Raw genomic sequence first — 16,633 nt, forward strand, 5'->3', positions numbered from 1 at the left:
AAGATATTGTGGATTCATGTAACAACCTCAGTCTTTGAGCATTTAGCTTGAAATTTGGCACACCTGACCACTATGGCACGTACATGTGCAAACTTAACCTTTCGTCATTGTTGATCATTGTGTTGCCATGGTAACAACATAGTTTGAATGAAAATCATACAAAAATATTTTGGATTCAGGTAACTCCCTCAGTCTTTGAGCATTTGGCTTGAAATTTGGCACATGCAACCATTGTAGTTCAGAAATATGCAAACTTCATATTTCATCATTGTTAAACAATGTGTTGCCATGGTAACGGTGCATTTTCAATGAAAATCATACAAACATTTCGATTCTCCTGTCTCTGTTTAGAGCATTTTGGCTTCAAATTTGGCACATGTTACCTCTACATTACCTAGATGTGCAAAAAATCTTTTGTCAGTGTGGAAAATGTGTTGCCATGGTAACAGTATATTTTGCACGAAAATGATACACTAATGTGAATTCAACTAAACCCCTCACCCTTTTAGCATTTAGCTTGAAATTTGGCACATATGACGGCTATGATATAGGGCCTATAGTTGTGCAAACTTCATTTTTTCCCTTAATGTCCAACATTGTGTTGCCATGGTTACACAATTTTTAGTAAAAACCATAGAAATCGTCAGTTTATTTATCTTGCTCACTCAGTTTTTGAGCACTTGATTTGAGAGGTGGAACAGTGCATTGCCATGGTAATTTTTTTCTTTATTAAAAAGTAAGAAAAAATAATCCTGGTTGAGCTAATTCCCTCAATTGTGGGTGGGGGTATATTAATCACAATGAGTGATAATTCTAGTTAAAAATTCAGATTGCATCACTTCAACATAGTGCTTTGTTACGAGATATGACATCAAAGTAATTAAGAAACTAGTGGTCCATCTCACTTGAACAGTCTCTTAAGATGGTTCCCTGTCATCAGTTGAGATGGATTCTTAAATATCAATAGATTAAGCAGGAATTTGTATATTCTTTTGTCAAACATTTTGTCTACCAAAATGCAGTATGGAAATGTACTTATGTAAATCCATTTCAGACAATCGATATTCAAGGAATTTTAGAAGTAAGTTTAGAATGTTAATTGTTATTTGAGCTTCTTAATGTTTTAAGGTGAATTTACTTCAGAGTTTACATAGATCTTGCTCCCTACTGTTGTATGTAATACAGTTTGGATTCAATTGTGAATTTTCCCTACGGAATAGTGGAAAAATTAGGGAAGTCTGGTAAGAAATAAGGAAATGTAACATGTTTTCAGAAAACATTTCTTGACTAGTCCGTATGAATATGCAAATACATGCAGGTGAAAAGTGTAAAAATATTTTGAAGGAATGACATCATCAATTCCCTCATTTGGACGTTCATAAAGACTGGACAAGATCTGTTTCCTGGAAATGTGTGAAATTGAAAAGAGGCATGTCTTCCTTATTTCGTAGCTGATTTTCATAGTCTTTACACCATTCTGTGTAGGGAAATTTCTTCTCTTTTCTAATTTGATTACACTAATTTTGGCCTTTACTTCCCTCTTGATTAAATTTATAACACAATAAGGAAAGTTAAGCATCATTCCAAAAAAATCAAATAATTCTTTAAATTGCATGCATGGGACGTACAAAGCGTGTAAATCTAAACGTCAACTTAATGGAGGCTGTATTGTTTATTACACAGCATCATTTCTAAAATTTAAGTTATTAGAATTCATATATAATCTTATATTTGTTCATAGTTTCCATCTTACGACTTAACGATGCTCACCAGGGAAAGAAATACATAAAATGAAAGTGAATCGAGTCGTATGGAGTCATCTTGCAAGATTTAAAAAAAAAGTGAAAAAAAGTAATCTATTTGGCAATGAAGGTTCCAGTCGTCTAGTAACTTGTTTACAGAACACAGTGAAAGAAGCATCAGTAACATGAATGTGAAGATGTGACCATCTGAGACTATTGCAAAATATGCTCTGTTTTCATCATGTCGTATTTCATTTTTTCTGGAGCCTACATGTGTATGACAATCATCTGTATATTTTGTAACTTACCGATGTTTGTGAAAAATGCATCAGTTTGATTTTGTTAAAATAAATAGACCTTTACATGTGAAGAAAGTGCATCAATTGGCTGTCATTTTCAGTAGTCTGAGTTTAAATCCATGATGGATTTATTTGAAATAAATCCAAGGAAGGCTTAAAATGAGTCTTTCGTCGTTTAAATCCAAGCTGGATTTATTCTAAAAACAAGTCTAAGAAAGATTTAAATGTAATCTAATAAGACTTAAAAAATAAATCCTATAGACTTGAAATTTAAGTCGAACATAGACTTACATTTTTAAATCCTAGCTAAGACTTACTTTTAAGTCCTAAGGTTTTGTCTGTATTTACAGTCCGCTAGGACTTAAAGAAATAAATCCTTAGGACTTAAAAATAAATCCTAGAAATTAAGAGAGTATATACATATATATATATATATATATATATATATATATATATATATCTTGAAACAAGGAAGGGAAAACTGACCAGAAACTATTGTTATAATAAATAGCGAAAACTTTGAGCAAAGAAAATGGGTTTTCATCGGGATTCGAACCCGAGACCTCCGGATTACTAGACCGGTGCTCTACCGACTGAGCTATTGAAAGCCCTAGATCGGTATTCGTCCCAAACCCTTAACTCTCTTTGCTCGTGTGGTCAGAAGCTATAGTGTGTGTATGTTGTGCCACACACACACACACATTAACCTGACATAAACCCAAAGAATGTAAATCAACTTTGGAATAAATGTGAGGGATCGCCGAAGCGATGCAGCTTCGGCTGGCTATGCAGTACCTAGACTTAGCGCGCTACGCCGGCGCGGCAATGACGCGAGGCGAGCTAATAGCAGTCGACGGCCCTCGCCTCGGCCTCACCCATATTTATGCACACTCGTGCCGTTGCATGCATACTACATCGAGAATTGAATCCACGCCTGACTTGCTGAATAATGCAGGCATCTTGGACTGGAATAGAGGGTTCGATTTATCGCAATACTTATTTTCAAAAGTGGGTACCGTACGGTATGGGTACGTTTGTTCTGTTTCAAATTGGACTTGATCTACCGGTAAAGGCGGTAGGTAGTTTACTGCTATGAGATTCTGCTTGCAGGAGTGGGGATTTCTACAGGTTTCCTGAATGATTGCAGGCCACTGTATAGAGAGAATATTGTTTTAAAAAGAAAGCATAGCCAGCCAGCCGGCCGGCCGGCCGGCCACTCACCTCAGCTCAGTGCTAACAAAGTGCCATGGCACTGTGACTCCTTTCAGACTGGCGCCACCTTTTTGGCCGGGGAAAAAGAGGAACGTATTTTTTTTTTGTGGTCAGAGTGAAATGGTTTTATCAGAATGAAATGGTTTTAGTGCAGTGAAATGGTTTCGTCAGAGTGAAATGGTTTTATCAGAAAGAAATGTTTTTAGTGCAGTGAAATGGTTTCGTCAGAGTGATATGGTACGCCAAAGTGAAATGATTTGTTTGTTTGTTTTTTTTTTACGGACAAATGAAATGATTTTTTTTTAAGTGAAATGAATTTTTGTGAAAAGTCACATGTTTTTGGTTAGAAAATGAAATGCATTTTGTGGAGAGTGAAATGAATTTTTGTTTGAAAGTGAAATGTATTTTTGTGAGAAGTGAAATGATTTTTTATATAAATGTGAAATGTATTTATATGAAAAGTGAAATGAAATTTTAGTCAAAAGTGAAATGATTTTTTGTGAAAAGTGAAATGAATTTTGTTTAAAAGTGAAATGTATTTTGGTAAAAAGTAAAATAAATGTTGGTGGGTGAATGTATTTGTTAAAAGTGAAACGAATATTGGCTGGAGTGAAATGAATTTTGTATTGTTTCCCTAATGACGTTCCATAAGGCAATGCAAAAAAAAAAAAAAAAAATTCTACCGCGCATCAAGAGAGCGATGGTTTCACACAACCAGGGTGGATTCTCCACACCCGAGCAACATCAACGAACTGATCACTCAACATCATGTACCATCCACAATTTTTGCCAAGCTGGAACAAAATGCCTTTCAGTGTTTCACAACTGGACCGAAAACTGTTTCTTGTTCTTCTGGTTGTTTTCGTAGGAATCAACCTTGGTGAGTACAACCTCAATTTTTTTTTTTCATTGAAACTTGATTTCATTCTTTCATGATTCTTAAATATTCAATATTTTCATTCTGTTTTATTCGTCTATGTATTTCATACTTGGTGTCTGTAGTTCCTTCTTTGTTTGTTTGTGTGTTTTATTGTTGTATGAATGACACCAAAATGCTCGTGTTAGTGAAAGGTTAATGAGTCTATTATGTATGTATGTATGCATGTATGTATGCATATGGATCTTTTCATTAAGGGCGTAAAACATGTTTGGAATAGTTATCATGTTGGCAAAATTCACAAAGAGTAAATGTACATGGTCATGTCACAAATGAATGAATAGTAATACCTAATTATGTGATGATGAAACAAAGGAAGAAATAAACAAACGAAAAAAAAAAACAAATGAAATTGAACAAAATAATATAAGAATAGGCTTTGTAGCATTCCCATGGGCGTGTTCTTATTTTAAGACCGTTGCATCATTTTTAGGGACTACGTTGTTGCACAACTTCGATTTGTACATGTTGTAATGTCTTTTACAGGATGTAAAAAAACGACATCAACAACAATGAGGGAATTATCAGATTATTAAAAGCTTAAATAGTGTGCTGATACATTATTTTTATACATACTACCAACTTTCAAAGCAGTAGTATTGTCCTCTAAAAAGTTGTTAGATTTGAAAGAGAAGACTTTGTAAATTATTTTAAACAAGTGAAAAGCGGCTTTTTAGACATCCTAATCAAACTATTCTACAAAAGGTGTTCTATAAAAACTGCTAAAACAACATTTTTCATTTTATAAATGATCGAAAATTTTAGAACAAAGTAGAAAAAGAATCACTATTTTAATATTAAGTATGCAACCTTCAGATCGACTAGGTTGACCTTTCATAAAAGAAAATAAGTCACACGACTTTTTGATGGTTCTGTGATCAAAAGTATCAAAACTATGTAGATTTGATAGAGGAGTTGATTTCAATGGAATTTACATCATAATTTTAAGGCCTAAAGTTTATCTTCCACATATCTACATTCACCTAAAATATCCTATCTGACGACTATTTTTTTTTTCAATGATGCAGGGTCATTTTTCGAGTATCCGAATACCAGCCCACAAGTCTGGAATGAATATTCCACAACTTTGAATGTTGTTTTAATCCGAAAGACCGTCCCGCTTGTGTTTAGACATTGAATTATTGTTAGTTATTCATGAATGTTATGCATGTATACATGTATGTATTTGAAAAGCTTAGTTAAAAAAGGCGCTAAATCTGTAATATTTCAATGGATTTAGCCCCATTTGGTTGCAAGTTCATTATTTATAGGTCTTTGACTCCTCACCATATTACCAGCAAAAAAAAAAAAAAAAAATGTCAGATATGGATGGGTCATTAGGAGAAAATTCTGAAAGAAATATGGTTGCTTTGAAATGGTATACTGTAATTGGTTTTGCGGTGCACGGTCACATATATGTTTATAGCTGAGATATATATTATTATACAAATAATGACTGCTATGAGGGGCACAGTTAAAATTATTGGCCCAAGATGAAGTGAAAACCATAACTATCCCCGAAGCGAAGCTGGGGGGCATGGTTATGGTTTTCACATCACCGATGCCTACATAATTTTAACTGTGCCCCGAATATCAAGATGTCATTATTTGTTTTATATACCAATAATATAGATTCGAAATAAGATACCGAAAATATAGATTCTAGTCTCTTTTACAGCACTCGTAATCAACGCTGATTGACAGCGCGGCGGTCGTATCATTGGTGCGTACATATGAGTGATCTATATGTGAACGGGGTTGCGACTGTTTCCAAATCTATTCACAGGGCACAGTACTGTAAATCATGACGTCATTTTGATAAAAAATGGGGCACAGCTAGTTTCATGACTAATTTTTTAACCAATCAGATAAGAGGAATCTATATATAAGGTATATAATGATAATGAAATGTGACCCTGCATCACACACACACAAAAAAAAAAAACAGCCAAAGATCACCAGACATCTATATTTAGTTGAGGGGAGGACGCAGAGTAGGTGTGATGGATCAACGTTTGTGTATTTCATATTGTGGGACCCTTCATCACAAAGCCAACAAAAAGTCGTCTTGGATTTTTTAAGTTTTAAGGCAGATTCTGAAAGAGAAGACTTTAAAATGAAGTATAACTTATTACAAAGGGACTTCCTTAACCTATCTACATACTGGAAAGAAAGCACACACTCTGAAAACTAAAGAAGAGGCTCAGAAGTACAGTAGGTTCTAACCAAGCGCTTTATCGTACCGATTTGTACTCTGTTGAAGAAATAGAACAAAAACCGGATGTAAAACTCCAAAAACAACAGCGAAGAGATTATCAGATTAAGCTGAAATATACCTTGCTCGAGTACTTCTTTATTATCTATAAGTAACACCAATTTAAAAAATTTCAAACTTTCAGTAGCAATGTCCTTCAAATATTATTAGAGTTGAAAGTGAAGGGTGAGTAAAGGCTTTTGAGGTATAAGTATGGGACTCGAAGACACGCTTAATCGCACTATTTTGCAAAAAAAAAAAAATGTTTTATAATTTTGAGAAAGGCTAATATATATATATATATATATATATATATATATAATTAGATACACATATATTCAGTTCTATTAAAGGCCCCAAATTTTAGAATAATAAATGTGGAAGAATTACTCTTAAGAAATATGAAAAAGGCGAGTTCGATTAGATTTAACTTTTTCACTTATTTTAAGTCCTCACTCAAAATGAGTGCGTGCGTCTTTTTGTTGCTTGTGTGATGCACTGTCACAAATATTGTATGTAAAGATACTTTTGTGTTAGTTGTTGTTTTTATTTCCGTCTAGAAATGAATATACACAAGTTGCATATACACTAATTTCATATGCGTACAATATGAAAAGCAACAACAAAAACGGGGGATGCTCGTTTAGCTATGTTTGACTGTTCTTTCACATGGACCCGAATTTACAACGCAAGAATAATACACTGTATACATACAAAAAAGACATGAGAAATATCCCTATAATGTAAACAATTTACAGAACTGGTATACAGAGTCAAAATAATAAAAGATAAGTGTAAAAGAAAAGCAGAACAAGGAAAAGAAAAGAAGAAGAAGAGAACAAACCTAAAAAAGAAGAGGCATGACTCACATACGACCGTCCCTTAAGAACAAACAAACCAACAAACAAACAAACAAACGGCTGTTACATTTGGTACTTCAATGTGTCTTTTCTTTTTGAATTCTATCTAAATGATCAGACGATAACATTTTACAGGGAATGTATTACAAATTTTATTGTACAATTTATTGTACATAGATATTCCACTGTAGGGAAAAAAGGGTCCTTTTACAGTTATTAGATTTTGGCTTAGGGAGATTCTGATTCTGATTTGAACAAAGTGAATGATTAAAAAATCTTTTAGAAATAATTATTATCAGACAGTTGATTTGGGCTAAAAAGTTCTGCAATAGATCGTAAGCAATCATACTCATACATTTTCTATTATGGTATTCACTGTGTGTGTGTGTGCATGTGTGTTCTTCCGTTTATACTGTTATTGCTGCTCACTTCTTTACTCTTATAATTATTCTTTCTAATTTTCTTTATAGTTTTTTTTTTCTTTTTGCATCTACAGCTACGCATTGAATAGATCCATCTCACTTTTCAGACGCTTTTCCCCCATTCCCCGTGTCTGTAGTCCTTTCGAGTGATGATCAAAATGAATTTTGCCCAGTGACGTCCTTCAGCTGTGGAACGCATACTCTCCCTAGCGGGGAGACGGTTACCATGGTTCCTAAGTTGATGAGTGATGAAGAGATAGCCATGATGGGGAACCATCCAATGCTACAAGGAAAAAAACGGTACATCTGTAGTATCCCGGGTGAGTCGAATACCGGTCTACACAAATTCGATGTCGATAAAGTGTAGTGAGTGTTGTATATCGCATAGCTTTTTTTTTTTCCAGCATAAGATCATTCACTACGTGAGGAGTTAACAGATGAGAACAATTTGGTTTTACATGAACGTCTTATCAAGTGAACACTATCTTCCGTGATATGTATACATATGTATATACACACACACACACACACACACACACACATATATATATATATATATATATATATATATATATATATATATATAATATATGCGTGACGGGGAATGACTTGCAGTATAGACGTTGCAGTGATGTTCACTATGCCCTTTATTGCCCAAGCTTTCGACTGTGTAACCACCCTTTTTCAAGCGCTTGATGAGACATAAACATAAAAGACCATAGTGAACATCACTGTAACGCCTATACTGCAAGTCATTCCCCGTCACGCATAATTATACCCAATAATGCAGCACCCACCACGTACGAGGCCAAGCCTGCTTCTCGATATATATATATATATGTGACCCTGCACCTCAAAACAAACAAAAAGTCGCCAGACATGAATTTTTAGTTAAGACCATATTCTGAAAGAGCAGACTTTAAGCTTTAAAATGATGTATAACTCAAATCAAATGGACTCTCCTAGCCTATCTAAATATTGGAAAGAAAGCACAAACTCAGGAAAATTGTGAACTGAGAAAAGAGGCTCTGAAGTACAGTGTCTATTCAAGCGCTTAATCTTTACCAAACCGTGCTGGCGGTGCGATGAATGGGACAAAAAACAGGAAGTAAACCACCAGAGTAACAACAATGAAGGGATTATCAAATTAAACTGAAATTATACATGCCTCATTAACACATTCTGTCCATAATTAATGCTAACATTCAAAGCAGTAGCACTATCCTTTCAAAAGTTATTAGAGTTGAAAGTGAAGAGTGTGGACAAGGTTTTTCAGAAATGAAAAAGGGATTCTAAAGACACACCTAATCACACTATTCTACCAAAAATGTTCGAGATAAACTGCTAAAAAAAAAACACTTTCCTGCCCGTTTTATGATACCAAATTTTAGCATAATGTAAAAGAAGACCCACTCTTTCAGAAAATATGAAAAAGTCAAGTTCAGCTAGGTTGACCCATTTCACTTATTTTCAGTCCTCACGCAAAATCAATGTGTGCGACTTTATGTTCGTTTTGAGGTGCACGGTCACATATATATATATATATATATATATAAAGAGTTTGTTTGCAAAAACCGATAAGTCCATATTTGCCAAATGGAGATATTTGCGAATAAAGGTCAAGAAAATAAAGAGAATAATAATAAAAAAAAATCTTCTTTTGCCCATAACTTCAAAAATGTACCTTTATATGTAGTGACCAATATATCATTTAAACGGTATTATTTTGTACTTTATGACAGAGACCGTACTTCAAAATATTCAAAAATGGACTTATCGGTTTTTGCGAACAAACTCTTCATATATATATATATATATATATATATATATATATTATAAACGTTTACACGTGTGGATTTGTAAATTCCAGCTTCAACATGTTTGGTGTCTTTTATAAGAAGATATTAATTAGGTTGGTATGATGGACAAACTCGTGACTGCACAGAGATGATATACCATGATGGGTATCCTAACCATGGGATTGCAATGATTTAGATGATTAAACTAGTCAGTGTTTACCAGGTGTTTTTTTTTCTTTTATACGTGAATTGTATTTTTTTTTTCTTTTAAAAGGAGACCACAGGGTGATTTTAAGACTTCTAATTTTGAACAACTTTAAATTATTAACACTGAGTGCAGATTTTCAGAAATCATAGTGATTGGGATGAGGAGTAAAAATGTTTTCAAAATTTATAACAATTTGCAATGAACAAGGATGGTGACATGGCAGCCTCACCATAAGAATGCACGCGTTGGAGCTCAAGGAAGCGGAACATAAGAAGAAAGCATGAATAGATTCTACAAAGATAAACTTGTTAAATATGCGGTATTGTAACGGAATTACACTGCTACATTTTTGAAATATGTGAGCCTCCTATTTCATCAACATTGTTCAGTGTAATTTGTTTCAGATTTTTCTGAGTATTGCTGCTCAAGAACAGCAATCAATTCCACAAATTACATGGAATTGTCAATTTATATACTACATAATGTGATATTAGGAAAATCGTCTGAATTGCCTCTTTAATGCTGTTGATGTTTTTTTTTTTTTCGTGCCGTTAAATCAGCTTGTGCTTCAGCTCCGTGCCAAAACGGCGGAACGTGCACCGAGACTGAAACCGGATACGAATGTGCATGTACAGATGACTTCTTTGGGCCCCAGTGTGGTATGTATTATTAAATCTCATTATCATCTCCACATATGTCAATTTTCTATTGTTCACCCTTCCTCAGCAAATGCGTATGGTCTTAAAGGAAAACGAGATTTCAATAGTCACTATGTATGAAGGAAAAGTTTAAATGAATGATATTTTGTATTAATTTTTTGTTAACTAAGACAATACAATCTTAATAATAACAAAATAAAAAAAATATGCGCGTAATATAAGTTCAATGCAATTCAACAGAGAGGCGTGGCTAATAATTGATCTGTTTCGTTAATTCTGGATGAATAGCGAGAAAGCACAAAAGAACCATTGTATATTGTCTTTCTTTCTTTTGTATAACAATGATAATGGCATTGGTTCTGAGAGATACATAAAATTCGATTATCATAGTTTTTCGTTTTAAAGAATCAACGGCAGATGTTTTAGACTTTTGTCCATTCTTCCCACTACTATGCAAAAAATGAAATATAAAATATAAAAGTATATATATGTGTAAATATATGTGATTTATTTTAGTTCTTAGAAAAACTTGACTTTTTGATTGTCATATTTAGCAAGCTCAGATTGGAATTATGTTTCCCCCAATTATACTGCTGTATGATGCAACACCAAAACCAATCTTTTAAACAAATTCCAGGTCCGTACATGTATTTTCATGAATTAATCTTTATTGTGGATGTAGTACCTTTTGAAACCGAAATGTTTACATTCCACAGATGGATTCATTTTGATATCATGAGATATTTAATGGATGTATTTCTTCTAGCCATGGGATCGATCAGGATGGGATACAGGGTAATTGACAATACCCTGCCCCATTTAACAGTCAGAATACGAAACGAAAGTTCATCCCTAGGGCCCTACTCCCCTTGCTGACCAATATTTTTAATGAATGGTTGAAATGAAAAGGGGAAAGGGTATTAAAGCAGCATCAACTGAACGTGCTGTGTTTTCTCAACCATGAATTTCCTTCTGGAATTTACTTATAAGGCTGACAAAATCAAGACGGTCGATGAGTAATTGGACCAACAATAAGAAAGCATGTTTGGCAATAGGAAACTTCTTTTGTGACCTTGTGAACTTAAATGTGAAGTTAAGATAATGAATAAGAATCCAGCACTAGAAGCTAAATGCAACTACTTTCCTGCTCTCGTACTATACTTTATGCACGTATAATATAACACAGAACATTGTAAAAACATCGGTTTTAGATTTAACACCATGGGTATTGATTCTAAAACCGATCAAGTTTCAATAGAGGACCACACCCACAGGTGAAGAAAATGCATTGTGATGGTGTTAAAAAAAAGTTCACCTGGCACTTCGTGGTATTAATTTGACTCTGTGGCTGGTGATATTTTTGACACTGCGCTAGAGTTAATTCAATAATGACACCGCATGGTGTTGATTTGATATTGGTGGTATTAATTTCAATGGTATAACACCCGTCCAGCTTCAATAGGAGACCACACCAATTGGTGTTACTGTGGTGTAAATGTGTTTTCACATTTTTGCGAAAATTAAGTACTTTATCGGAAAATTCTTTATCGTCGTGTTGAAGTTCAAAATTAACAAGAAGTGCAGTAACTAACAGACTATTAAAAAAAAACAATTTTATATTTTCAAATGACACCCGGAGGTGTTAATCTAACACAATGAATGACCATAGGAGATTTAACACCAGCTCAGTGTTTCATATTTAACACCGGACTTTTTGCTGTGAAGAAAGTACAGTAGGCGTCAATATACTAGTAGTCAAGGAGCTAATTCCCGTAAGGGGCTTAAATAAGGAGTTCGTCAAACCCACCCCACACACACACACACACAAAAAGTTTGACTACTCAGGGTGGTAGACTGGGCCTCCTCGAACACCCCAAGGTAGGACAGTATGTGGCTCCCAATTGTGGTATCAATAAAATTTTACAGGCCACTTTTCATTTCGATTTGTTGGCACAAAGCCTTGTTGATTGCAAAAAAAAAAAAAAAAAAGTCTGTGTGCGCCAAAGCTACTACACGCACCACTGGCTGACTTGCAGGTCTTAAAGGTAGGGGATACCTTTTGCAGACCTCCCAAAATGCAGCAAAACATTAAATATGAACCTCAGGGGACTTGCTTAGGACACTGCTTAGAAATTTGGAAGTCAACAGTTATCTAAAATTTGAATAATGCACAAAACTCAACTACTCAGTAGTTCTGTGTGTCAGCCACACTTAAGCCTTTTTGTTGCATTCTTCTGTATTTGTGATCTATAAACACAAATCTAAAAGTACAAGAGCTGATGTAATAACATATAGAGTGTGTGGTAAGAATGTATATATAGAAATGTTTGTAAGTGTTGATGAACTTTCTTCACAAAATATACATGATGGACACACATGCAGTACATGGGTCTGCAAAGGTAGCCTAGTAATGTACTGGAATTTACGGTGAGCCCCGAAAACAATTCAATTCAAAATCTAACCGTCAAAAAAAATGTACTAAATGTTACCTTCCACTTTCAATACTTTATGGGAGTTTCTAAAATGATATTCTCTTCAACATACCACTGTATTTATACAACTCTTCATTTAAGGCGTGCAAATGGGATTCCCTACCTTTAAGGATGCATCACAGGGCCTAATGGGACGTACCCAGACTTGTGTGCGGTGCATGCAGTAGTCTTGGTGCAGACTCCTTTACGACCAACAAGTGTTTATGCCTGCAAACTAACTTTACATTCTAAATGGTAGGTGACGCTGGTCGCTTTCATTTTAAAGTAGATTCTTCTGAAGCAGATAAGTGTCTTTTAAAAAGAGATAGAAGCTTGAACTTTGGCACCAATTTTCCCATTTTGTCATATTTTGAGACAAAAACAGTATCAACACAAAATTTAAGATGGCGGTCATTAATCGAACCTGTCGTTAAAGGCATATTACCATTAGTGCAGATGAAACAAAAAACGATAACTTCAGAGCTTCAAATTCAAATTCACTGTTGGAGCATTCAAATTCATAATAAGTTGGCGACAAAATCTTGTCGGTCATTCAAATTCGTGAGCAGGCAGCCATGTTCAAAATTAGTGCATGCAATAGAGAAGTCCAGAATTTAGATAATTTGGGGCCGGGTATGTGTGTGTGTGTGTGTTTTTTTTTTTTTTTTCATTTAGCTTTGAGTATATTGGGATCTATGAGAAGGTTAGTTATTTTCCAATAGAGGTCCATTGGTCAACCTGACATAAGTCTTCGTCTTAAAATATCATACATTATAGCAAGGTTGGTGCCAAGTGGGTTGAACGAAGTCATTATTTCTTTCTGGGTTCCTGCTTCTTGACTAATACCCAGACAGCATAGTCATGCACACAGAAGCATGACCGAGTATGATATAGAGCCAAGATTTTCTTATCATAGAATTTACATTTTATAAAGTAATTTTGCTTTCAGATTAGGTGTAAAACACTTATTTGCTGTAAAGCCATATTAGACAGAATGCATACCTACAAAGTGTTGTTAACAAATGGCCATGTATACATTAAAAATACTCACAAAATACAGTGCAGCTATAAAAAAATTCATAAAACAACAAAGGGTCAATCTTATTCAGCTTAACCATTGCACAATCAGATTAACCTATAATACAAAACAAAAATAGATATTACAAATACAATAGCTGTATATTACTGTTCTCAATGATTATCCAAAAAAAGAGAAGAAAATGAGTAGTGATTTTAACAGGAAGCCAAAACCCAACTTCTATTGTTAACAGATTATATGTCAGTTTACAATGGTAGAGGAGTCAAGTCATTAGTGCTCTCTGATTGGTCAATTTTCCTATGATGTTATTGGAATTGGTACAGACATCAATCTATACATACTGTATTAGAGTACTCCTGAGGCCCCTGATCAATGATACGTCTTTGAAAAACATTGTCAAAACCTTAAGGGGAATAATAATTTTCCCCTTTGGCACGAATTCCCCTGAAGACACCTCGTTTTCAGACGATTATTATTACCCCATGGACACTTTTCTAATGAAGCATCTCCAATTTTTTAACATCATAGCTTGCCCGGTGATTCACACTGAAAATGGCGGATCAGTAATGAGGCGGTCCGTCTTTCTTGATGTCGAACTGTCTGGAAGTGCGGTGGCCGTCGATTTTGAAGTCAGCGCTAATAATGATGCCCATATCGCCTTGTCCCGTACAAACACAAGCCTAGCCCAGATGTACCGCATTGGTAAAACTGAATATATCTATTTTTTTCTTACTTGAGCGCAATATATATGAAACTTTTGGGTCTGATAAAGATCATCTAATTTCACTTGGTAATGTCATCAGCAAGCAGAGACGAGAAGACTAAAATAATTCGTGAGTCTGCATTACAACATTCCCCTCCGGTGAAGGATAGATGCTGAAAGAGCACACTTTACGTGTTCTATTTCAATTAAAAAGCACTTACTCTTAAAGAGTGTGAACTGAGAGAAGAACTTCCAAAGCTGTACAGCTACCGATGCAATGAATGGAACAAAAATGAATGATGTAAACTGAATTTCATAGCAAAAGTAATCATGTTATTATTAGCACAACCTTTTTCCACCAACATTATTGGTGTTGAATGCAGGGTCATTGACAGAACGGGGACCATCTTGGTTCCTTACGGCCCTCCACAGGACAAGATTTTCATATCCGAGATAGCAGAGCCATGCACTCTTACCACCTGGGTACGATCACTCAGGAAGCAAATTACAAATAATTAGGAGAAGAGCTTCACCAACACCATACTCGACGAGTTTGCGGATGACGATGTTGTGTTCCACTCGGTCGAATGCCTTTAAAAAATTGATTGTGAAAAGTGTTTCACTTTCTCCACGTTCTTCAAAATTGTATCGAGAAAGCTCACAAGGTAGTGCGTTGTTGAGCTACCGAGAATAGTCCAAAAACTGGCGATTGTATGGGGAAAGGTGTTGGTTTTGTGATGCATGGTCACATTATAATGTTTATGCATGCATACTTATGTATGACCGCACATCACAACAAAAAGTCTCACCCCTTGATTTTACCCGACTCAATTAAGGTGCATTTATCTATGAAACGGGCAAAAAAAAAAAGCTAATCTTGACTGTTTTTGAGTCAGGGACGTTCTCTGAACAAGTAGGATCTGTTCTCAAACCAATATTAATGACCCATCATGGCGAATTGCTGCCTACGTTTGTAGCACATAGGTTCCTCAATCCAAATATAGTGCCAATATCTTATAAAAATAAAACCCATTAAGTACTGATAAGCAAAGATGTTTACGTCAGAGACGTTATACGGGACGTTTTACGTAATTTCAATTACTACAAATAGGAGTAGATCTTTAATTATTCCACAGTAGATGACCCTCGTATACATACATTATTGTAGGTAATTTGCGCAATCTAAAAACAATGTTGATTTTATAATTTTGATCAGAGACGTTCATTTGTGCGTGCATTGTTCTTCCAGTGTATGGCAAGTTAACTTTAATATCATTTTAATTCATTTTTTTTCTTACAGCAAGATGGGAAGACCAGATGGATTTTAAACACTTCGAATATTAGAATTTCTTCCTGTTAGGATCTTTAATCTCAGTCATGTTCATGCGACCTACAAGTTCAAGGCCACGGCCGTGGTACTGGCAAGACCGGACGGATATCTTGGAAGTGCCTTCCGTTTAAAAAATAATGACTATCCCAACCCCGGTTTCAGGTAGCAAGCGACACAGTCGGTACTATGCACTGATTGAGGACATTGAGATACCAAATGGAGGAGAAATTCAGTTCAATGTTATAATGCGGACTCTGTTTTTAATGCACATCACTGCGTTTCCTTTTGAGCCAGGTGAAATTTGAGGCTTACACTCTAAAAGTAAAGGTTCAATTTGCACCCAATTTGAAACAATGGCAGCACACCTGCGTGGCACACTTGCACCTTTAATTATGCTTAATTGCACCCTTACTTAACTGCCTTTTTGAATTTTTGCTCATTTCTGCAAACAAGTTCTTGTATAGTGGATAAAAATATGCACATGAGTGAGCTAACCATGTCATAACCTCACAATTTTCCATTGATTGTGTACAAAAAATAACGAAAATTCAATGTTTCTGGCATTGAAATCTGAAACATGATGCTATTCCTGGTTGATTACCTTCGGAATAGTGATCCTTTAGATATACCCGGATTTAAGCCTAGGGCATAATTATGTTTGAATGAAAAACTGGAAATTTCAAAATGTCATGTACAAA

At 35.0% G+C, this 16,633-nt stretch overlaps 1 non-coding gene across 1 annotated transcript; it reads right to left on the bottom strand.

The window, feature by feature from the left end:
• Positions 1–2,576: 2,576 nt before the first annotated feature.
• Positions 2,577–2,650, bottom strand: Trnat-agu (transfer RNA threonine (anticodon AGU)). The gene has a single exon. It is a non-coding gene; the product is annotated as a tRNA-Thr (tRNA).
• Between the last annotated feature and the right edge of the window lie 13,983 nt (positions 2,651–16,633).

This window comes from Diadema antillarum, unplaced genomic scaffold (assembly GCF_040938485.1).
Source record: "Diadema antillarum isolate AM-2024a unplaced genomic scaffold, OU_Dant_1.0 seq00000826_RagTag, whole genome shotgun sequence".
In the NCBI taxonomy this organism is placed as follows: Eukaryota; Metazoa; Echinodermata; class Echinoidea; order Diadematoida; family Diadematidae; genus Diadema; species Diadema antillarum.